At 36.1% G+C, this 24253-nt stretch overlaps 2 non-coding genes across 2 annotated transcripts; both read left to right on the top strand.

The window, feature by feature from the left end:
• Positions 1–1195: 1195 nt before the first annotated feature.
• Positions 1196–1288, top strand: LOC124918049. Its single transcript, XR_007097297.1, has one exon. It is a non-coding gene; the product is annotated as a small nucleolar RNA SNORD96 family (small nucleolar RNA).
• A 5158-nt stretch (positions 1289–6446) lies between these two features.
• Positions 6447–6572, top strand: LOC124918050. The gene has a single exon (XR_007097298.1). It is a non-coding gene; the product is annotated as a small nucleolar RNA snoR80 (small nucleolar RNA).
• Positions 6573–24253: the final 17681 nt, after the last annotated feature.

Below are 24253 nucleotides of genomic sequence, written 5' to 3'. Positions count from 1 at the left end.
GTGCGCCGAATATTCTTCTGGAATTGTTCTACGAGGAACAAGTGTGGAAATAATATTTACTTACGTGACATTCATTCATTGGATGTAATTGACTGTCGTACTGATCTGCATGGATGAGTGGAGCAGGAGTAGCGTACAACTAGTTGATCGTGGGTAGACGGATGCTGACTTTAAGCAACTGCTGAAGCGAGGCATTAGACGTGCTTAATTAGACTACCAAGTCTAAGGAAGTTAGACGCCCACGTCTAATAGCGAGATCCATTAGACCACCCAGTCTAATGAAGTTAGACGACAAGTCTAACTACGGGTCACATCAGACTAGTCTGAAGGAGTTAGACGCCCTACATCTAACTTTCAACTGTTAGACTGCACATCTAACTACGTATTTGTTAGACTACACGTCTAACTACGTATCTGTTAGACTACACGTCTAACTACATATTTGTTATACTGAACGTCTAACTACGTATCTATTAGACTGCACGTCTAACTACATATCTATCAGAGTGCACGTCTAACTACGTATCTGTCAGATTGCACGTCTAACTACGTATTTGTCAGACTACACATCTAACTATGTATCTGTCAGACTGCACATCTAACTATGTATCTGTCAGACTACATGTCTAACTACGTATATGTTAGACTGCACGTCTAATTAACAGCGCATCTAACAACCAACACGTCTAATAAGACTATTTCAAGCTAAGTCTAACTTAGCATGTTTCTGATCAATGATTGGTTGAGATTTTCTCTCTTAGGAGATGGGAGTTTCCTGTTCTTCAGATGGTGTGCGATCTCATATCCTATTGCCTTGAGTAGCAGTTTCTGCCATTACCTTTTGGGATTTGCCATGAGAAATACATTTCATTGAATCACATTGATTTTATATCATTCTATTTGATTTTATTATCTTTACAGGTTAAATAACAAATTCATGACTGAATGCCACATTGTCCTTGATGTTAATTATTCTGCAAATTTTGAGGCTACTCCTTTGAAATCTATCATTTCTCTTCCGCTTCAATGAGATCTCTTTTCATGTTGTTATTCTATTTATTATATATATTTTGAATATGATTGTGATAAAATTATTATAATATTATCAATATTGAATTGCACATCATAAATATATCTACATTGATATGAAGTTTGATTAATCTTAATTTTTCATTTTAAATGGTTGGTGATTTGTTTGTCTGTGAGGAGATCAGTTAAAATAACACCATCTTTCGGGACTGAATGACCTTTTGGTTTTGATGTTATTAATTCTGCAATTCTGAGACTTCATTTTAATTCTCAATTCATATCTAATAATTTTTTTGATTTTTTTGTTCTAACTTGATTTTTTTTATCTGGTATTTTTCTTTTTTAGCTTATTATAAAAAATAAAAAATAAAAAATAAAAAATAAAAAATAAAAAATAATACAACAAACAAGGTTGTAATAATTTAGTTCAGAAACATGGCAACTCAGTCCATTGTAACCATATTTTGAATCTCTTTGAATGAAATCAACTTTTAAAAACATTTTTTTTTTTATCTTAGAGTGTTAGATACTTTTGTGGACTAGAGTTTCTGATTTTGTGACTTATTCCATGTTTTGAAGACAAACCAATGGTTGTCTGAGCACAATGTTTAATTTCTTTTTAATGTTAATGTTGATCAACATATTTACCTTCTAAATAAGAATTATGTTGCAATGTTTTTTTCTAGGCTTATTATTAGAAATTGTTTATCTAACTAGATTTTAGTGAGATAGTATTAATGATCAATGTTACACATGCGATTTAAATTCAAGAGCAAACAAATTTCAATCATAGTCTATTGCAGTTAAAATTATCCATATAATATACTAAAGAAAACCTCATATTTTATTCATTTCTTTTGAATGAATGACCATTAGAATTCCTTCAATTTAACATAACGAATCCCATTCTAAATGTATTATCTATATATATATAATGTTGCTTAATTTTTAAAGTATCCGGATTGCCGGGTCGAGAGCTGTGGTTAATTTGGATACTTGGTTCGGATTGTGAGTTGACCCGCCTTTAAATTTAAAACGGTTAAAAATAAAATTAAAAATGCTAGAGGTATGTTTCGAACTTGCAACCTAACAAAATAAGTACAACTCTTTAATCAACTAGGCTACAAAGATTTTATATTTTAAATTCAACACCAAATTTGATAAACGCGGGACGTTTTAATATTAATATAAGTTCAACTTTTTAACTAACTAATCTATATATATATATAATGATGCTTAACTTTTAAAGTGTCCGGATTGCCGGGTTGAGAGCTGTGGTTAATTTGGATACTTAGGTCGGATTGTGGGTTGACCCGCCTTTAAATTTAAAACGGTTAAAAATAAAATAAAAAATGCTAGAGGTATGTTTCAAACTTGCAACCTAACAAAAATAAGTACAACTCTTTAACCAACTAGGTTACAAAGACTTTATATTTTCAATTCAACACCAAATTTGATAAACGCGGGACCTTTTAATATTAATATAAGTTCAACTTTTTAGTTATATATATATATATATATATATATATATAATGATGTTGAGTAAATGGATACTTGAGTCGGATTGTGGGTTGACCCACCCATAAACTTAAAACGATTAAAAATAAAATTAAAAATGTTATCCGTAATTTTTTTTCACGGTTTTTTATATTATTAATCATGCAATTGCACGGGCTAAATGCTAGTTTCTATAATACCTGAACTATTCAAATTATTTCTAGTTAAATTCTCAAATTTTGAGTTGTTTGATAGAAGTTTTGTTGTAATCAACCATGGATATTTTAAAATGAACCAACAAAAATAATTTGGATATCACAAGACTCTATGTTGAAGTCCCGGGTTTGAGACAGTTGAGTATGTTTGTTGGTAAGGTGTATAACCAGTGTTTAGATAACAAAAATATTATTTTTTTATATTTTCTTTTAAAATATATATATAAAAGATAATTGTTTTTCGATTAAGGAATCTTAGAAGCCTTACAAACAAGCCTTACAAGGTTACAAGGTTTTTCGATTAAGGAATCTTAGCCTCGACCGAGGAATCTCAGTCTCGATCGAGATCTCCTCTACACCTAATCGAAAAATCCTAGCCTCGATCGAGGATCATCCCTCGCATGCGTCTGAGAGTCTTCTGCGTTGATTGAAGGAGTTTTAGCATACAACCGAGGGGTTGTCACTCGCGACAGGGACCGATTCTAAGGCTCGTTTGTTTGGGATTTTATTTTCAAAATTGTTTTTTTTTAATTTGAAGTCCCAAGCTATTTTTAAAATCTAAAAAAACACAAAAACAATTTCAAAATATTTTTAGAATATTTTTATAAAAATATTTTGATAAAGACCTATTTGAATTTATTTTTAAATTCTAATATCTTTAAGCACTAAAAATCAACACTCCAATTTAGAAATTAAAAAAATTATTTTGATTTAATTTTTGAATAAATAAAACTAAAATAATTAACCCCATGACCAAAAACCCATTTAAAACAATTAATTATTGTACTAATTAAATAAATTAATTAGGGGTTAAGGCCAAAACAAAAAATAAAATTATTTAGGATACCTATTTTATCTTAAAATAATTTTAAATTAATTTGTGTATACATTTCTTATAAAAAGAATTATTTATTTAAGCCCAAAACATATACAAAAAAATGGTAAAATATTTTCTATGTTTATTTTAATATTTTTGTGTATTCAGCCGAAGTATAAAAATGCTCCAAAATATTTAGGGTGGAGAATATTGTAATCTTAGGTTGTTAGGATCAGTATCAACTATAGAGAGGAGATTCTGAATATAGTTAACAAATTTCTATTTATCTCAAATCTTCACAAGTCTTGAACGGATTCAAGTGCGGAACAACTTGTTATATTTGAAGTGTCAGAAAAACGAATGTAAGGAGCGGAAAAGAAATAACACATAAATTCTTATGGATTTTCGGAGATAAAACTCATATGTCACTCCTTCTGTTTTCAGAAGGTTTTTTCACTAGAAGGTTTTGATTAGTATAGAACACTACACAAATACGGTCAGATACACATGACTTAATAACTGTCTATTTCAAAACTCCTAGCTAACTCTCTATTAAACAGAATAATCTCTGTTCAACTTACAATACTAAGATTTCACATAAAAAGGACAGTAGATTGATTACAGAATGATCACAGAGAACATAAACAATTAGCGCTTGAGCTAGAGTTAGAGAATTCAAAAACTGAGAGATTCGTCGTTGTCTTTGGATCACCTTTTATACTAAAGACTCAACAACGGTCGAATCTTCTTCTTTAATACGTGTCAGCTATCCGTTGGATGGACATGTGTACGGGAAGGTACACAATAATATATTCGTTGGATCGTGGCGTACCGAATTGTACTTGAGAATATTCGCGAGAACGTGATGTACGGGAAGGTACAAAACGAACTGAAGGAATATTGAGTATGTGACACTTGAGAGGTTACAACTTGATAGGCAGACTGGGAAAACAACTAATTACAGACGCTGCTTATGAGTTGAGAAGAGGGGCAGACGCTTCTTCAGATGGCTACTGAATCAAGGCGTCTTCTTGCGCACTTCTTCAGAATATAAGTTTGATGAAGTCAGACGACGTCAGCTCGCGCACTACATCAGACTAACAAGTCTGATGTAGTTCAGACTAACAAGTCTGATGTAGTTCAGACTAACAAGTCTGATGTAGTTCAGACTAACAAGTCTGATGTAGTTCAGACTTCGTTTTCTCGCGCACTTCTTTAGACTATAATTCTGATGAATTCAGACGACGTTTGTTTGCGCACTAATTCAGACTAACATGTCTGATGTAGTTCAAACTTTGTCTTCTCGCACACTTCTTCAGACTATAAGTCTGATGAAGTCAGATGACGTCTACTTGCGCACTTCTTCAAAATAACACGTCTGATGAAGTCAGACGACGTCTGCTCGTGCACTACTTTAGACTAACACGTCTGATGTAGTTCAGACTTCGTTTGCTCGCGCACTTCTTCAGACTTTAAGTCTAATGAATTCAGACGACGTCTTCTTGCGCACTACTTCAGACAAACACGTCTGATGTAGTTCAGACTTCGTCTGCTCGCACACTTCTTCAGACTACAAGTTTGATGAAGTCAGACGACGTTTGCTCGCGCACTATTTTAGACTAACACGTCTGATGTAGTTCAGATTTCTTCTGCTCGCACACTTCTTCAGACTACAAGTCTGATGATGTCAGACGACGTCTACTCGCGCACTACTTCAGAATAATACATTTAATGAAGTTCGGACTTCATTTGCTTGCGAACCACTTCAAACTAACACGTCTAATGTAGTTTAGACTTCGTTTGTTCGTGCACTTCTTCAGACTATAAGTTTGATGAAGTCAAACGACGTCTGTTTGCGCACTACTTCAAACTAACACGTCTAATGTAGTTCAGACTTCGTCTGCTCGTGCACGACAATTGATTGAGCATCCGATATCGACTAATGCAGACAACAATTTGTTGAGACAATTGATAAAAATCGTAGCTAATATATCAATTTGGGACATGTTAATGTACTCCATTAAGCATAGAAAGGGCATGTTAACAAAATTAACAAAGACTGATATATTCATCAATACAATTCCCGAAGAAGTAGTTGGCATAATCAGTGGTGCCATAAAAGAATAAAGGATCGGGTTTGATGATGCAAATTAACCAAGATTCAAGGTAAGTCATGCAAAAACATTATATTTTATAGTGAAGATGGAGGGTAAGACAATTTCGATGGTCCTTGTCGATAACGACTCAATATTGAATATATTCCCATGGAGGACACTTGAGAGGTTTTGCATCAGAAAATTTTTATTATCTTGTCAGATCTATGCGTTTGTGGCATATGGGAAAGAAGTCCTGAGAAATATTAAGATAATAATCAAGGTGTCAGGTGTGACCTACAAGATTGACTTTTGCATTATCAATATGCAATCGTCATACAATGTCATTCTCGACAGGTTGTAGCTATACAAGGAAAATGTAGTGGATTCTACATTCCATTAGAAACTCAGATTTATGGCCAATGGTTCCATGATTACGGTTGAAGGGGATGTGTATTCTATGAGTGGTGGCGGTACCTCCCACGTATCTAACCAAGCCGTCGAATTGAATGGTTTTGAAGTAAGTCTAATGTTTGTATCAGAGATAGATCATTTAGGTACTACAAGTGTCTCTTACTTTGGTTATTCGATTCATAGAATGATGTATCAAAGATAGATCATTTACTGGATGTTTGTTGTATTCAAGTATGAGATTATTGGTGTTTAATGGGTAATGAAAGATTCATTTTTTGTCTTTCTGTAATACCATTTTTATTTTCTAAAATATTCAAGTTTATGTTCAACCATGTTTAGATGAACATGTTTATTTTCTTTTTTTACTCTCATGCGTCCTTTACCAATATTTGGGATTAATATGTTCCTTTTAGTTTAATGGCACGAACGCAATATGAATATCGTGGTATATCCTGATTACTAGCTTTTACTCTGTGTTACTTAATTTTGGAAATGCCACATACATTTTGATTTAATATGTAATTATCAGAAACAGTGTTAATTATTTCTCCTTATAATGCAAATACTTAATTTTTCTTGACTTCTGATTATGAAAAACGCACCCATTGGCATTGAATGGATCCAAAAGACTTCTAGTTTCGTGAACATGTCCATGGAATTGGATGAATACACGGGAAGTCCAGATACCTCATTTGGCATTGTGTGGCTTCCTAGATTGCCGCACTCGTCTTCTTCCGGGTGCTTTTTTATAGAATATGTTCCTGACACATTTGAAGATAACTCTTGTTAGTGAGTTGATCAGGATCGCTTGAAAGTTTATTCTCTAGATGGAGTTGATCAAAGGGTTTTTTATCCGATTCGTTCTTATCTATAGATAAGGCAAAAGAGAACTTATGACTTCGCGGATGGAGAGGGATTCGAACCCCCTTTCTCTTTTCTATAGTTCACGGGGGTAGACATAACTATTGAATAAGTCTCATTCGAGAGCTTACCGTGCATCCACTACTGTAGTTGAGCCTATCAATATTGTTTTTGGCCGAAGAAGCATCGGACATGTTGAAGTTCTTACCTTCTTGGGACTCCATAGACCAAGATCTGCTTTCATTATATGGGCAATACAGATCTACTTTAGTAGATCATATGGATTTAGAAAAAACTTCCCTTGGCTGTCTGAGCACATAGTTTTTTTTCCTTTTAAATCTTCATATTATCTAAACGGATTTCAGTGAGATTTTATCAATGTAGAAATGTTATGTTGGAATTTATGGGCATTATTATAATAAATAATTGTGCAAATTTCATATTTTAATTAAGCCAAAATAATGTGATCTAATATGAAATCAAGTTTATAGGCTTATAAGTGTATTTTTCATTAATATAAAGTGAGGATACCTAAGTGAACTTTCTAATTTTATGAAGGGGCTAAATTAGAAATGTTCAAACCAAAATAACTAACATTATAGTTATTTTGTAATGGTATGGTTCTCAATTGATGTACGATTCATTTTCTCTTTGCGTCCCACCAACTTTGACGTACTCATCAATTAGAAGATCCATCCCAATTCTAAAGGTAGAGAAGATTAAAGAATCTTTCAATTCTAAATAAAGAGAGATGAGTACAGGCTTTCACTAATCGTAGTTTTAGTTTCTCACACATTTTATTACGATTTAATTCAGATAAATCTAACAATTGTTATCATTAGAGTCATCCTAATTTAATTATGTTTATATCGGAGTATAATATATAGATTTAATTATGTGAGAAAAATATATCGTTGTAGATATAATATACAGACTTAATTACTTCAGAAAATTATATTGGTGATATATATATATATATGTTTATAGATTTATAAGCATGAAATTAATATGCAATGCTATTTATATGCATGCATAATTCATAATAAATGCATAATTCATAATAAAAATATGTTATTATATATATATATATATATTAATTTGTGATAATTTCAAATAAATTTAGTGTAAAATATTAATTTGTGATAATTTCAAATAAGTTTAGTGTAAAATATAAAGATTTATGGTTAAAACAAAAGAAATTGTTTGTTGATAAAAATTAGGGATATTAAAATTTTCTCCCAAGAAATTAATAGATTCTGGTTAATGATTGATATAATATATTATAAATTTAAGAGAGAATTTAGGAAAATATAATTATATAGAATTTATTATGTATAATTTTATTTTATTTCACAATAAAATTAAATTATAAAATTAAACTACATGTCATTTATCAAAACAAAATTACATGTTTATGCAGAAAATTATATATTATTGATTTGGGTTATATACAATAATATATATTACATTTAAATTCAAAATTAATGATATTATAGTTCATTAATTGAATTGTATTTGTTGATACAAATAATCACCGAAGTGACAATGATTGTTAAAATTGATTCAATAAAATTTTGAATGTTAGTATTGTTTAATTCATTTGATTATATTATTTGATCCAACGATTGATAATTAATTGTCCGAATTACATAAATACTTGTGACGATAAAAATGTAATAATTCTTAAGTAATATTTATGTAAATAATTAATCTATCCAAATATAGATTTAATTATTTGACATGTCTTATTATTAATGTTTGATCATTACAACAAAGTACTATTAGCAGTTAATATTATTGTCTAAAGACTTGATATTAATATTGTGTTAAGTATTTTGAGATGGGATAAATCATAATTTGAATTTAATTGTTAGTTAATATTATAGTCATGAGCATGTTATTAATGTAATTTATTATTTTGTTTTTTTTATTTATTTATGAATACAGTTGTTGCTACTTTATCTTCTAATGCTAATTCGATTCTGATCCTTAATGGAAGTAATTTTAAGGATTGGAAAGAGAGCATTCTTATTATTCTCGGATGCATGGATATCGAATTTTCATTTAGAATGGATGAGCCCACTCCTAATACGGATGATAGTAACTCTCATGATAAGAGAATATATGAGAAGTGAGAACGTTCTAATCGTTTGAGTCTTATGATCATAAAGTGTGGCATACCTGAGGCTTTTAGGGGCGCGGTATCTGATGAGATAACCAATGCCAAAGATTTCCTTGCCAAAATCAAAAGTACTTTGAAAAAAATGATAAAGCAGAAACTAACATTCTTTTAAAGAGACTAATTTCAATGAAGTTTACAGGTAAGGAAAACATAAGGGAGTACATCATGGAGATGTTTAATGTTGCTTCTAAGTCTAAAGCACTAAAACTCGAGATGCCTGAAGACTTACTCGTGCACTTGGTGCTTATATCTTTTCTTGTTCAATTCAGTCAATTTCAGGTAAGTTATAATTATCAAAGGGAGAAATGGTCTCTTAATGAGCTCATTTCATTTTGTGTACAAGAGGAAGAGAGATTGAAGCAAAACAAGACTGAAAGTGCTCATTTGGAAATCACCTCTAAAGAAAGGGATATAAAGAGGAAAAATTAGGCTGGTAAAGATAAATTTCCAGCACAAAAGAAACGAACTCAACCTCAATCTCAAGTTAAAATTAATAAGAGTTGTTTCTTTTGTAAGAAAGATGGACATCAAAAGAAAGAATGTCTTAGGTACCGTATTTGGCGTGCTAAGAAAAGTACATTTCATAATTTGGTTTCTTCTGAAGTTAATTTAGCTTTAGTACCAAGAAACACTTGGTGATTAGACTCTGGTGCTACTGCTAATATAAGTGTTTCATTGCATAGTTGCCTGAATTACCGAAGACCAATTGATGCTGAAAGATGCATTTATGTGGGAGATGGGAAATCGGTAGAAGTGGAAGCAATATGGTATTTTAGATTGTTATTAAGTACTAGTTACCATTTGAATTTAATGGATACTTTTGTTGTACCGTCATTTAGATGTAATTAATTTCTGTTTTTTGTATGGACAAATTGGGATATCATTGTTCATTTGGAAATGAAAATTTAACTTTATCTATTAATTCTAAAGTTGTTGGAACCGGTTCACTTATAACTTATAATAATATTTATTTGCTTGAAACAATTACTTATTATAATGAACCCTTGAATGTTGAATCACATGGTACTAAGCGTAAAATAAATAATGAAAATTCAAGTTCCTTATGGCACATGCGATTAGGATATATCTCTAGAAATAGAGTTGAAAGACTTGTTTCTGAAAGAATTTTGGATAAAATTTATTTTTTAGACTTTAATGTATGTATTGAATGCATTAAAGGAAAACAGACTAAAAGAAAGAAATTATGTTCAATAAGGGCAATTGATGTCTTAGAGTTGATACATACGGACATATGTAAGCCATTTTTTACATCTTCTTGGAATGTTCAACAATACTTTGTATCATTTATAGATGACTACTCAAGATATGCATACATATTTCTAATTCATGAAAAATCACAAGTATTGGATGTGCTCAAATAATTTAAATTGATAAACTGATAAACCAACCGAACCAATTTTATAACTAACCAAACTGAACTGGCATTTAACCGTCAACCAACGGATGAAGTTTTTGAAAAACCAACACTAATGGTTAGGATGATTTTTCGGTGAAAAAACCGATCGAACCGAATCACTTACACCCTTAGATATTTGTATGTCAATTTCCAAGGATTTTGGAGCTTTAAAAGAAAAGAAATTGATCCCGCCACTAACATCGATACTAGGGAAAATAATATCGGGTAGATGGACAGTATCGTGAAAATAGCGACTAAACCAAACACGTTACACCCTTAGATATATGTATGCCAATTTACAAGGCGTTTAAAGCTTCAAAAGAAAATAACTTGATCTAGCCACTAACACTGATACTAAGGAAAGTGATAGGATCGGCTTAATCAATAGAGACGGAGGTCTGGCGATTGATGAAGGCTTATGAAAAACGGTTTGAAAGAAATCTTGTTAGGGATTTGATTCACTTTCTATTCTACGCAAACCCTTGTAAACAATTGAAACCGAATCAAGTGCGGAAATGTTTACTTAGGTTTGAAGCTTAAGATGAAAAATGAGAAGATGACATAAATGAACAACACAACAGTTTGTTTATGGATGTTCAGAGCAAACTGTCCTACGCCACCCCTTCTTCCAACCACCAGAAAGATTCACTATAATATGATTTGAATCAAATACAGTTTGCACACACTTAGCTCTCTATTGAACAAAACACCCTCTGTTTAACTTACAAGATGAAGAATATCTCTCAGCTAAAGGATGCTTTGATTCTAACTCTCTCTTGATTAACACACAGTAAAGCAAGAAAGCAGCTAACAGTTTCTGGATATCAAAATGATCAATCGAATTCTCTCTATAATTCAGGCTTGTTTTCTCTCTTAGTTCTGGATGTTCTTCCGTTGTCCTTTTGAATCTTTAAATATGAGTAGGTACTAATGGTCGAATCTTCATAATGATACGTGGCACTCTTCCATTGGAACGCCTCCATTGTACACATCAGACTCTAAATACAAGGAACATGGCCGTACACAACAGGTAGTGCGCCGAATATTCTTCAGAGATTTACCAGCAAAACAAGTAGTGGGAAGGATATTCGCCTACGTGTCATTAGTTAATTGGTTGCATCGGACTGTTGTACTGATCTTCACTAGAAAGTGGAGCTGAAGTAGAGTACAGCTATATCACGTGGGTAGGCGGGTGCTAGCTTCAAGCAACTACTTAAGCAAGGCATTAGACGTATTTCAATTAGACGACCTCGTCTAATGAAATCAAACGTCCCCGTCTAATAACAGAATCCATTAGACCACCTGGTCTAATGGGATTAGACTAACGTCTAATTGCAATCACTTCATACTAATATGAAGGAGTTAAACTGCACGTCTAACTTTCACCAGTTAGACTGCACGTCTAACTTTCACCAATTAGACTGTACGTCTAACTATCTCTTTCTATTAGACTGCACGTCTAACTCCACGATTTAGACTGCACGTCTAATTACGGTTCTACTTCAGACTAGTCTGAAGGTGTTAGACTACACGTCTAACTTTCACAATACATTAGACTGCACGTCTAACTTTATGAGTTAGACTGCACGTCTAATTACGAGTCTATTAGACTGTACGTCTAACTCCATGAGTTAGACTGCACGTCTAATTACGAGTTTATTAGATTGCACGTCTAACTCCACGAGTTAGACTGCACGTCTAATTGCGAGTCCATTAGACTGCACGTCTAACTCCATGAGTTAGACTGCACGTCTAATTACGAGTCCATTAGACTGCACGTCTAACTCCACGAGTTAGACTGTACATCTAATTACGGATCTATTAGACTGCACGTCTAATTCCACGAGTTAGACTGCACGTCTAATTACGGATCTATTAGACTGCACGTCTAACTCCACGAGTTAGACTGCACGTCTAATTCCATGCATCTAATACCAAATCGGTCTAAAGAACCTCATTAGAGCGAAGTCTAATGAAATCTGATTTCGATACACCTGCATCAAAACAATTAGGCGTATATATAATCCTTTCATCATCAAAATTCAAATAATCAAACTATTTCAACACATGGTCAAAATAATTTGACCCAACAGAAAGTAGTGTAAGTATATGTGCAAAATTGTTGTGTGTTTTGTATCAAATGAAGGGTCACGAGACTGATTTCTTTTACGTGTTAAAAGATAAAATTCAAGATCTAATCGACAAGAAGGTATTTCTCAAACCAAAGGTAAACACTAACCCTTTACCCAACCACAAAATGCACATGTTTGAAATTAGTGAGGAAACAATTTACAACAATCACATGTTAGGCCTAATTCAAAATGAAGAATCGATAATGGAAATGACAAATTTTTGAAAGAATGCAGTTAATGAAGAGGTTGATTTATGGGAAGAAATTGCAAGACTTCTAGTACAAATTGAACATAAGGTTGATGACGACTTTTGGGCGGTCGAAAGAGAGAAGGTCGAGAAAAAGACTAGAGTTGAATTAGTGGTACATATTAGAAGTCAATATCTAAAAATGAAGGTTAGGAAAAGAGAAAGTAAGAAAAGATGTTAATGTGACTAGAAGAGGAGTAAATTTTCATGAATACTATTCATTTTGGGTAGTTGGCCCCATCTAAGAACTTAGTCGGGAAAAAGATTGAGCGTTTGATAGCGACTAATGCGGATGACAATTTGTTGAGACAATTGAAAAAATTGTAGCTAATATATCAATTTGGGACATGTTCATGTACTTCATTGAGCATAGAAAGGCCATGTTAAGAGAATTGACAAAGATTGATATATCCGTCAATACAACTCCCGAAGAACTAGTTGGCATAATCAGTTGTGCCGAAAGAAGAAAAGATTGGGTTTGATGATGTAGATTTGCTAACATTCGGGGCAAGTCATGCAAAAACATTATATTTTATAGTGGAGATGGAGGGTAAGACAGTTTCGATGGCCCTTGTCAATAATGACTCAACATTGAATATATCCCATGGAGGACACTTGAGAGGATTTACTTTAGGAAATATTTTACTATCTTGTCAGATTTATGCGTATGTGGCGTTGACATCATGAGGAAAGAAGTCATGATAAATTTCAAGATAATAATCAAGGTGTTAGGTGTGCCCTTCAAGTTTGGGTCTTTATGATACATGTATTGGAAATCACATAAAGTCAATCCGAGAGAAGTACGACACGACTGGTTTGGGCTATCAAAGGGCATAAGGCAAAGAGTCCAGAAAAGGTAAGATTCAAATGGTTCACATTTAGATACTTCCCACATTGAACACACAATTTTTACGAGAATGATATGATATATTGTGCTTTAGTTTTCCTAAACCCTTCATTAATCCCTTAACCAAAAAATGTTTTCCCAATTTTGAGATATTTGTCTATTGCCTTGACAAAATTAATCATTTTCATTACATGGACAAAAAAAAGATGAGAAGTGGCGGAGCAAGCTAAAAGGGCTACCCTAAATACCTATAGGTTTGTAAAGGAAAGCTCGAACTGAACAAGGTGAATCCTCAAGGTGGACATATGATCTCTCCAAAGGGACAACCTCCTTCGACTTAATCCACACAAATTTAGATGATACTGACAACGATGAAGACGATCCTTATGTTAAGATGATCATCGGTACCACTAGAACTAGGGATCGAGAGGAGGGTGATTTAGTAATAAATGATATTGTATTTGAAAAACTCACTCATAAACTATATGATAGAAAAATTAAGTAAAGTTAATTTTTGGAACCGGCTAGAAAAACTAAACAGTTGTTAACTTTCATGTACAGGCACAGATCAAATCGTATGAACCGGTTAGGGCATCATAAACCGGTTGCTGAAATACTTCAAAGAAACCTGTTCCAAGTGATCAAGTAAAAAATCAGAGGAACCGGTTTTCACTCTCTCAAGCGACCGGTCAGCAAAGACAAATGTTCACATACCAGCCGGATCATACTGCACAAGAGACAAAACTGGAAAATTCAAACTTCAAGAGTGACGTAACATGACGAAACAGACGTGTCTTGAAGGAATAAAAGAAGATCAGATCCGATCGGAAGCATGCGAGGAAAGAAATGATGCTTTATTGATCTGAAGTTGACAACCTGAGGTGCATGTCCAACACGTGTCTAAATCTGAAAACCGATTATGTCATCTTACACTCAAAGCTGCCTGCATGACTGCCAAGTGTTGAGGAAGGTGAAGCGTGCAAGCAACCTCTCTGCACCGGCGTGATAATGATCAACCAATCCAAAGGAGAGAGAAGAAAATGACCGTTGGCTCTTCTCATCTATAAAAGGAAGATGAAACGTCTTCATTAAATGCAGTCGTACATCACAGAAAAACGAATCATAAAAGCAATAAGTTAGAGAGATAAACTTTTACAATCCAAACCGGTGTGTCTAAAACCAGAAGCTTTCTGTATCTTGTTGTGTTGAGTTGTGTATTACATCAAAGAGTGAGTTGGTGTAACCGGCGAGTAGCGAGTTGGGCACGACCGGCAGTGTTGTTGTTACTATAAAAGTTAGTGGAGATCCTTCTCATAACCTGAGAAGAAAGGGTGACGTAGGAGGGTTTGCTCCGAACATCCATAAAAATCTTTGTCTCGTGTTCTTTCCTTCGTCTCATTACTTACTCAATTAACCTAACCTCAAACCAAATTAATCGTACTCCTTAAACCGGTCCACTCATATCCATAAAACCGACTCCTTCTAAAAACAACATCTAAGTCGCATAAGTTGCTTCAACCTGAAACAGACATTTCCGCCCTTGAACCCAGTTCAAGAGTCTGTGACAGTTTGTATAGTGCTGAGAACGGTTTTAGTCTTTAACCGGACTATCACCAAAGTGTTGTGTGTGTTGTAAGCGGCCACCCTTCCAGAAACCGGAAACACCCCGGTCCTCCAAGGGCGTCCCCGATCCTAACAAGTGGTATCAGAGCAAGGTTCTTAGCACTCAAGCAACCGAAGAAGATGGGAAGCATGACCCACAGCGACAAGCTTTCAATGCTAAACAGCGAAGCGTTTAGCAGTTGGAAGAAATAGATGTATCTACATCTGATTACGTTAGATGATGAGATGAGCCGAGTCCTGAAAGAAGGACCGATCAAGATCAATAAGGAGGCAGACCAATGGTCAAATGAAGATCGAAGACGGAGTAACCTGGACAACCATTGCATGAGGCACATCTACAAGGCTATAGATGATAACACCTTGAATAAAATATCAGACTGTGATAGTGCAAACAAAGCCTGGGAAACGATCATTCAGATCCATGAGGGAAACGAAAGAACTAAGGAGAACAAAATCTTGGTGGCTACACAGAAATATGAAAACATCAGGATGAAACCGGGGGAAAACATGAAGGAATTCAGCAACCGGTTCACCAGTGTAGTCAACGAGCTTCAAACACTCGGAAAGAAGTATGACAACCGAGAAGTAATCATCAAAGCCTTAAGATCTCTGCCAAGCACTTGGGATATCAAGACCATGGTGATGAGGGAATCAAGCACACTCGGGCAGATGAAGTTGCATGATGTGTTCGAGGATCTAAAAGCCTACGAGTTCGAGATCAAGTCTCGGATCGAAGATGAAGCATCCACATCAACCGCAACCAGAGCTTTGGTTACATCGGCGGAACCGGCGGTCCAAGTACAACCGTTCCGGCTCTAGTCAAAAGCACCAATCAGATCACTGAAGATGTGATGGCGATGCTAGCTCAGAAATTTGGGAAATTCATGAAGAAGAGCCAGCCACCATCTAACAATGACTTTAACTATAATTATGTAGATAAATCAAACAAAAGATGTTATAACTGTGACGGTTTTGGACATTTCAGGTTAGAATGTAGAAAACCAAGGAGAGACGATAGAAAACCGGAAGGAAACTATCAGGGAAACAACTATCAAGGAAACAACTATCAAGGCAACCGGTACCAGGGAAACAACTACCAGGGAAACAACTACCGGAGAAACGACAACCAACGAAACGACTACCGGAGAAACGATGATCAGCATGCAGACGAAGGAAAGGAGATTCAGAAGGCACTCATTGCATCCGACGGTGGAAGCGAGTGGGCATACTCCGATAATGAAGACGGTGAAGAGAGAGTAACCTGCTTCATGGCAAACGACGAAGAGGTATTTGATTTCTCTTCTGACGAGTTTACCAAAGAAGATTTGGTTTCTGCACTCAACGAAATGATTGCTGAGTTCAGAAACATATCTGCGTACATACCGACTCCGGTAGAATCTAAAACCGAACAATCAAATAATGTATATGATAAAACATGTGAAATCGAAATGTATGAACCGGATGAACTATTCTCCGATAATGAGAAGACAGTTCAACCAGTAACTGAAACCGATGAACGAGCAATATATGTCACGGCTGCGTGGGAGAGATCACGTCAAGCTGTGAAGCAAATGTGTAACTATAAAAGACACCCTAAGTGCAGGTTTGGTATCGGTTACGAACCAAACAAACAAAACGAATCAAAACAACCTAACGGGATGAAACTCACGAAACACAACCTTCCATTCATAAGATTTGTCAAGAGTTCAAGAACCGAAAATGACTTAAAACCGGAAGAAACACTTAAGTATGTAAGCCCTACTGAATCGGAAAAATGGCTTCATCCTGAGAGAAGGAAAGTCAACCGGAAACCAAATAAATCAAATAAAACTCGACATCAAAGAAACTCATCACAACATAAGGCATTCTTGAGCAACAACCAAGAAGTTAAGCCAAATATTATAAAAACAGATACCGGGAAAGTGATCCGACTTATTCAAGTCTGGATCCCAAAGGGACTAATCAACCACGGACCCAACTAAATGTGGGTACCAAAAAGGTGTAAATAATTGTTTGTTGCAGGTTAGGAGGAGCAACCGGCTAAAGAATTCAGAATGGTACCTGGATAGTGGATGTTCAAGGCATATGACCGGAAACAAAGAGCTACTAACCGATATCAAGTATGAAACCGGAACAATCATCACATTTGGGGACAACTCGAAAGGTAAAACCGTGGACAAGGGTAAGATTGTCCATGGTAATCTATCCATAAGTAATGTATTATTGGTAGAAGAACTGCGTTTTAACTTGTTAAGTATAAGTCAAATGTGCGATGTGGGTTACAAAGTTGAATTTCATAAAACACATGTTTAGTTAAAAACCAGGATAATGATATTCTTTTAACCGGTAACCGGATGGGAAATATTTACAAAGTTAATTGGAAAACTGATTTTGAAAAACCTGTGTGTATGATAGCCGGAAATGATCCAAACTGGCTTTGGCATAAACGGTTAAATCACTTAAATTTCAAAACAATTAACTTCATATGTTCCAAGGAACTAGTTCACGGTTTTCCAAACGTTAAATTCTCAAAAGATAAAGTATGTGCTGCATGTCAAATGGGCAAACAAGTAAAGTCATCTTTCAAAAGTAAAGGAAATTATCAATCTGAACGATGTTTAGAACTCTTGCATATGGATCTGTTTGGTCCGGTTAAAGTAACTAGTCTAGGAGGCATGCATTATACTATGGTAGTTATTGATGATTACTCTAAATTTACTTGGGTTACTTTTCTAGCTTCTAAAAGCCAAGCAACTCCAAACCTGATTAAACTGATTTTGAGAATACAAAATGAAAAATCTATTCGAGTGAACAAAATCAGAAGCGATAGGGGAACTGAATTTATAAACAGTAATTTAACTACTTTTCTTGATGACTCCGGTATTAGACACGAGTTTTCTAGTGCCAGAACTCCTCAACAAAACGGCCTGGCTGAGAGAAGAAACCGAACTCTCAAGGAAGCCGCAAGTTCGATGATAGCTGATTCGGGTATTGCTCAAAAGTTCTGGGCTGAAGCTATCAATACCGCATGCTTTACACAAAACCGATCTTTAGTAACTAAACGATTTTCTAAAACTCCTTTTGAAATTTATTTTGATCAAATTCCAAGCGTACGGTATTTTTGAATTTTTGGTAGCAAATGTTTTGTTCACAATAACGGCAAGAATTACTTGACCGCTTTTGATGCTAAATCCGATGAGGGAATAATGTTGGGATATTCAGTTGTGAGTAAAGCCTACAGAATATACAATACTAGGACTTAAAAGTTGAAGAAACCACACACGTTGTTTTCGATGAATCGGTTGAACGAAACACTGCATTACCCTTCGATCTTCACAACAGAATGGAAAATTTCAATATCTGTTCTGATGATGAAGACGAGGTTCCGGTTTTTAGACGGTTTGTCAAGGACCAAGCGGTTGATGCTGAAACTCAGCCTGATCAAGCTGCTTTACCGCAGAAAGTTGACTCTTCAGTTTCTATTGAAGAAATCGGTCGGTCTGACTCTGTTCAACCTACTGATCAGTCTAATCTTGATCAGCCAACCGAAAGCTTGATAGACACGTCTCTGATTAACCTCAGAAGGAACAAAAATCATCCTCTTGAACTAGTAATAGGTAACATATCCTCACCCGTCCGAACTAGGCAACAGAATTTGGATCACTATGAAAACTCAGCTTTCATATCACAAATTGAGCCGAAAAAGGTGGATGAAGCATTGTCAGATCCCGATTGGATCCTAGCAATGCAAGAGGAATTAAACGAGTTTGAGAGAAATAAAGTCTGGTACCTAGTTCCTAGACCGAAAAACAAACCGGTTATAGGAACACGATGTGTATTCAGAAATAACCTCAATGAAGACGGTTTAGTTACAAGGAACAAAGCCCGATTAGTGGCTCAAGGCTATAAACAGGAAGAAGGCGTTGATTTTGAAGAATCATTTGCCACTGTAGTTAGACTTGAGGCCATTAGAATATTTTTAGCATACGCAGCTTTTAAAAATTTCAAAGTTTTTCAAATGGATGTTAAAAGTGCTTTTCTAAACGGTAAAGTAAATGAAGATGTATATGTTAATCAACCTCCAGGTTTCAAAAATCTAGAACACGAAAATCATGTTTACCGGCTGAACAAAGCCCTTTACGGTTTGAAACAAGCTCCAAGAGCTTGGTATGATACATTGACACAATTTTTATTTGATCACAAATTCACAGTAGGTTCGGTAGACAAAACACTTTTCAAATTTGATAGAAAGGAACAAATATTACTTGTTCAGATTTATGTCGATGATATTATATTCGGATCAACCGATCCAAAGTTATGTGATAAGTTTTCAAAGATGATGACTGATAGATTTCAAATGAGTATGATGGGAGAGTTGAGTTTCTTTCTAGGACTTCAGGTTAAGCAGATTGAAGCCGGAACCTTCATAAGCCAACCGAAGTATACAGCCGAACTGTTGAAGAAATTTGGAATGGATACATGCGCCGAAGCGGCTACTCCAATGAGTCCTTCTGTAAAACTGGACAAAGATGATGATGGTCAAGCCGTTGACATCACAGCATATCGAGGAATGATCGGATCATTGCTATATCTAACAGCTAGCCGACCTGACATTTTGTTTGCGGTTGGAGTATGCAGAAGATTCCAAGCAAATCCAAAGCAATCTCATTATACGGCGGCCAAAAGAATCCTAAAATATCTGAAGGGAACTCAAGAAGTGGGACTTTGGTACCCAAAAGACTCAAGTTTCAATCTTATAAGCTACTCAGATGCCGATTACGCAGGATGCAAAATCGATAGAAATAGCACAAGTGGAACCTTCCAGTTCTTAGGTGACCGGTTAGTCACTTGGAGCAGCAAGAAGCAAACATCTGTTGCAACATCAACCGTAGAGGCAGAGTACATAGCGGCCGGAAGCTGCTGTGCACAACTCCTCTGGATCCAACAACAACTAAGGGATTTTGGGATAGAAGCCAAGGAATCTCCAATTTTCTGTGACAACACCAGTGCTATAGCGATTACATACAATCCGGTGTTGCACTCAAGAACAAAGCATATTGATATAAGACACCATTTCATCCGGGAGCATGTTCAGGAGAAACACATCCGGCTGGAATATGTCTCGACCGAGCAACAAGTAGCGGATATATTCACGAAACCGCTACAGGAAGCTAAGTTTTCTCACTTTCGAAATATTTTGGGACTTACTAACCTTAATCAACTCATATCATGATTATGCATGCAATGAGGAACCGGGATATGTGTTCAGGGAGAAGCTCTCGCTTCTCAAACCATATTCAAATAGGCCATTGATAATTCAAAGATGCTAACTGGGAGGAAGTCTCCGGTTATGCCCGATTATTTCATAACCTCAAATCACATGTATACTTACTATACGGTTGAAATAACCAGGTTGAAGTGGATATAATAAATCCAAAGTTGAACAAATGTTGACATAAATCAACATTTCTTCAAAATCGGATCAAAACATCCTACTAAAACCGGTCATGGAAAACCGCTTAGTACAAATGCATTCTGGTTCTGACAAAATGAACTTCTCCGGTTAACTTGGGATGACTAACTGAGTTTTCATGCATATTTGAAAAATGAAGCCTGTAATAAATAAAACAGTCTACCACAATCGAGATGACGACATGTGTCCATCATCAAGAGAGGGAGACTCACATCTTGTCAATAGATCTTTGTCATCATTAATATCTTGGTAATAATTAGTTTCTGCCTTGGAAATAAACATTATTTACTTCAACAAGTTAAAGCCTATTAAATAACTGATGACATCATCAAGCATGCTTAAACCTACTAATCTAACCGAACCCCTGACTATATAAACTCTCCTCAAACCTTCACAAATCCTCACAAAATTACTATTCACAAACAGTCTTGAGCTTAAAACTATCTCTCAAGAACATGAACTCCAACTCTCTAGCAAAGAAGATTCTATTAGCAGATTTTAACTCAATCTACCAATATGAAGATCACGAGGTTAAAGAAATGTTCTTAGCCGTTGAAAGAAGCAGGCTAAGAAGCTTCCTTGAAAACAGATTCATTCTCGACTACCTAGTAGTCGAAGAATTCTTCTAGACCGCAAAAGAAGTGCATCGAGACATAATTGTTGCACAAGTTTACGGTCAGAAATTTCTATTCAGCGAAACGGATTTCGCTGTATACTGCGGTTTGCCCACTGAAGGGGTAACCGACCTAACCTACTCCCCGGTGACCATGGAAGAAATGTGTCGTCGGTTCTCAGGATCTGACATCCCGGTTAGACCCTGGGGTGCTAAAAGCCAACTCTCTCACAAGTACCAGCTTCTCTGTGAGATTCTGGGAAAGTCCATTTTGGGCAGAGAGAAAAGCTACTATTACACCCAAAGGCTTTTCGAGATGATGATTGCTGTAACGGTTGGGACACCGGTCAATTGGTCCTGGATCATCTTCAGCAATCTAAAGAAGATGCTCCTCTCCAACAAAACCGGCTACGCTCCTCAGCTGAGCGGTTTTTGTGCCAGTCTGGACATCCACTCCAGACCGTTCGTAACCCTCCATCCAAGGCATGTGCTCACTAAAGAGAGAGTACAAGAGATGGTCGACCGGTGGGAAGCAGTCAAAGCAAAAAGAAATCAAGCGGCTGAGTCATCTAACGTTTAGCCTATCTTTCCTTCTGTCTCATTTCCTTTCCTTTCCAAAACCGGTAATTTTTTTGTACTACCGGTTTGGTACATCAATTAATGAAGCTTATTTTCTTCCACTTTAATCTCAAATCTAAAAATAAAAAATAATCAAATATTTAATGCGTCGTACCAAATCAAATCAAATCACTCTTGGAAACAGAAATCTTCATTCTCAATGAGCATGCCTGACTTGATTCGACAAGACATGTCTTTATTCTCTTGAAAAATCACAAAGTCATTAATGACCAGACATAAACGGCTAGATTTTTCAAATATCTTCAATAAAGGAACTCAACCGTTTCAGGCTATAAAAGGGGACTCAACCCTCCATTTTCAAAACACACTTCCTGCATTCCTTCTCTCTAAAGCTTGAAAGATCAGAAAATCCCTTCAAACCTTTCTCACAATGTCTGCTGAACTCAGAAACACCCTCATCGTTGACTTCGAAGACGTCAAAGATTGCAGATATCATGACTGCATCTTCCAACCGATCATAGAATCGGGGCTTCAAGGCTTTCTCAAAGGCTCAGACACTATCCTCGTGGAGGAGGTGTGTGAGTTCTTCAATAATGGCCACATTCTAGATGATGGCAGCATCCGCACCATCATCGACGGCCAATTTCTTCGTATTACCGAAGAGCAATTTGCCAACTTCTTTCACCTTCCAACCGAAGGCTTTTCAGACTTCCCGACGCCATTCCTTCCGGCTAAGGAAGACTTCTTCCAGATCTTCTCTTCTTCCAATGCACCGATCAAGGACTTTGGGAAGAAAGAGAAACTTGCTCCTCACTACCAAGTCTTGCATGACTTGGTCCAAAGGTCTATCATGGGCCGAATGCCTAACCAGAACTACAACCGGGAGGCTTTCGACATCATGATAGCCATCATTCGCAACTCCTCAATCAACTGGGCAACCTACCTCTTCAACAACCTAAAGACGCTGATAACCGCTTCAAGGGGAAGGACCAGTTTCGCCCCTCAAATCACCCGGTTTTTGATGGCTCAGCGCCGCCACCTTGAACCCGGTGTTCCGGTTGGACCGTCCAACACCATCACCATATCCATGTTGGAAAGATGGATATCGAGGATTGAGGAACGGACACCTGACAACACCGTGAACAAGTGGTACGAAAGAATGGTGGAGGGGGACTGGTTTAAAGAAAACTAAGTTGTCTGTCTTTCTTTCCGATTTTTGGTCATTTTGTTGTACGACCAAAACCGCTTGATGTTATCTCTTATTATTTATAAAATATCTAATGTTAAAAGTCTCCGGTTTTCATTCATATCTTTCCTTCCGGTTTTTTAAAATTCAAAAAGACATAAGATTTAATGTTAAACGAAACTTCCGGTTAACAATGCTTCAAGTAAAACCGGAATCTCAAGCAAAACGAAAAATTTGAAATATTTACCGCCCACGGTTTTACCTCCCAAAATTTACCGCCCATTGATTTTCCGTATTTACCGCCGAAAGTTACTGCTGTAACTTTTGGAGGGAAAGTTGGCGCCAAAACATCATCAAGTGACGGTTCGTCTTCCAACCGTTCGGAACCGTCGTCTATATAAGTTCAAACCAGCCCATTCAACACATGCGCTTTCTCTCTCTAAAATTTCCAGATCTTCAAAGGCTTTCTAATCTCCGATCATCATCATTCTTCATCCTTTCTTCTCAAAATCTATCATGGATCTAGGCAAAGCTCCTTTCCAATGGATGTTGCAAGTCGATTTCGCGGATATTGATGAACATGCTGATGATAAAAACAAGGATGTTCTTCAATCTCTAAGAGATTCTGGGTTAGAGGAGTTCCTATCTGGACCATTCACTGTTTATCCGGCGGCGGTGATGGAGTTTCTGACGACGGCGACGCTCACAAAGAGGAAGGTCTCCGCCACCGTCAACGGGAAGGACATTCTGATCACCGAGGAGCTATTTGCTGAAGCCCTCGGTTTGCCCAACACCGGTTTGGATCTCAAGACTGACCTAACCGCTGCAGAATCAAATGCTGTCCGGTTGGTGATATCATTTTCAGATCAGGATCTGGTGATTCACTCCAGCCGGAAGAATAAGCTAAAACCGGAGTTCAGGTGGCTGCTGAACATCATCGCCCGCTCACTTCAGGGAAGAGGAGGTAACTTCGATAACCTGACAAAACTTAAGCTCAAAATGCTGATGGCCATTGTCCGCGGTGACAA

Source organism: Impatiens glandulifera, unplaced genomic scaffold (genome assembly GCF_907164915.1).
Source record: "Impatiens glandulifera unplaced genomic scaffold, dImpGla2.1, whole genome shotgun sequence".
Classification (NCBI taxonomy): domain Eukaryota; kingdom Viridiplantae; phylum Streptophyta; class Magnoliopsida; order Ericales; family Balsaminaceae; genus Impatiens; species Impatiens glandulifera.
This window is presented reverse-complemented; position numbering and strand designations above follow the sequence as displayed.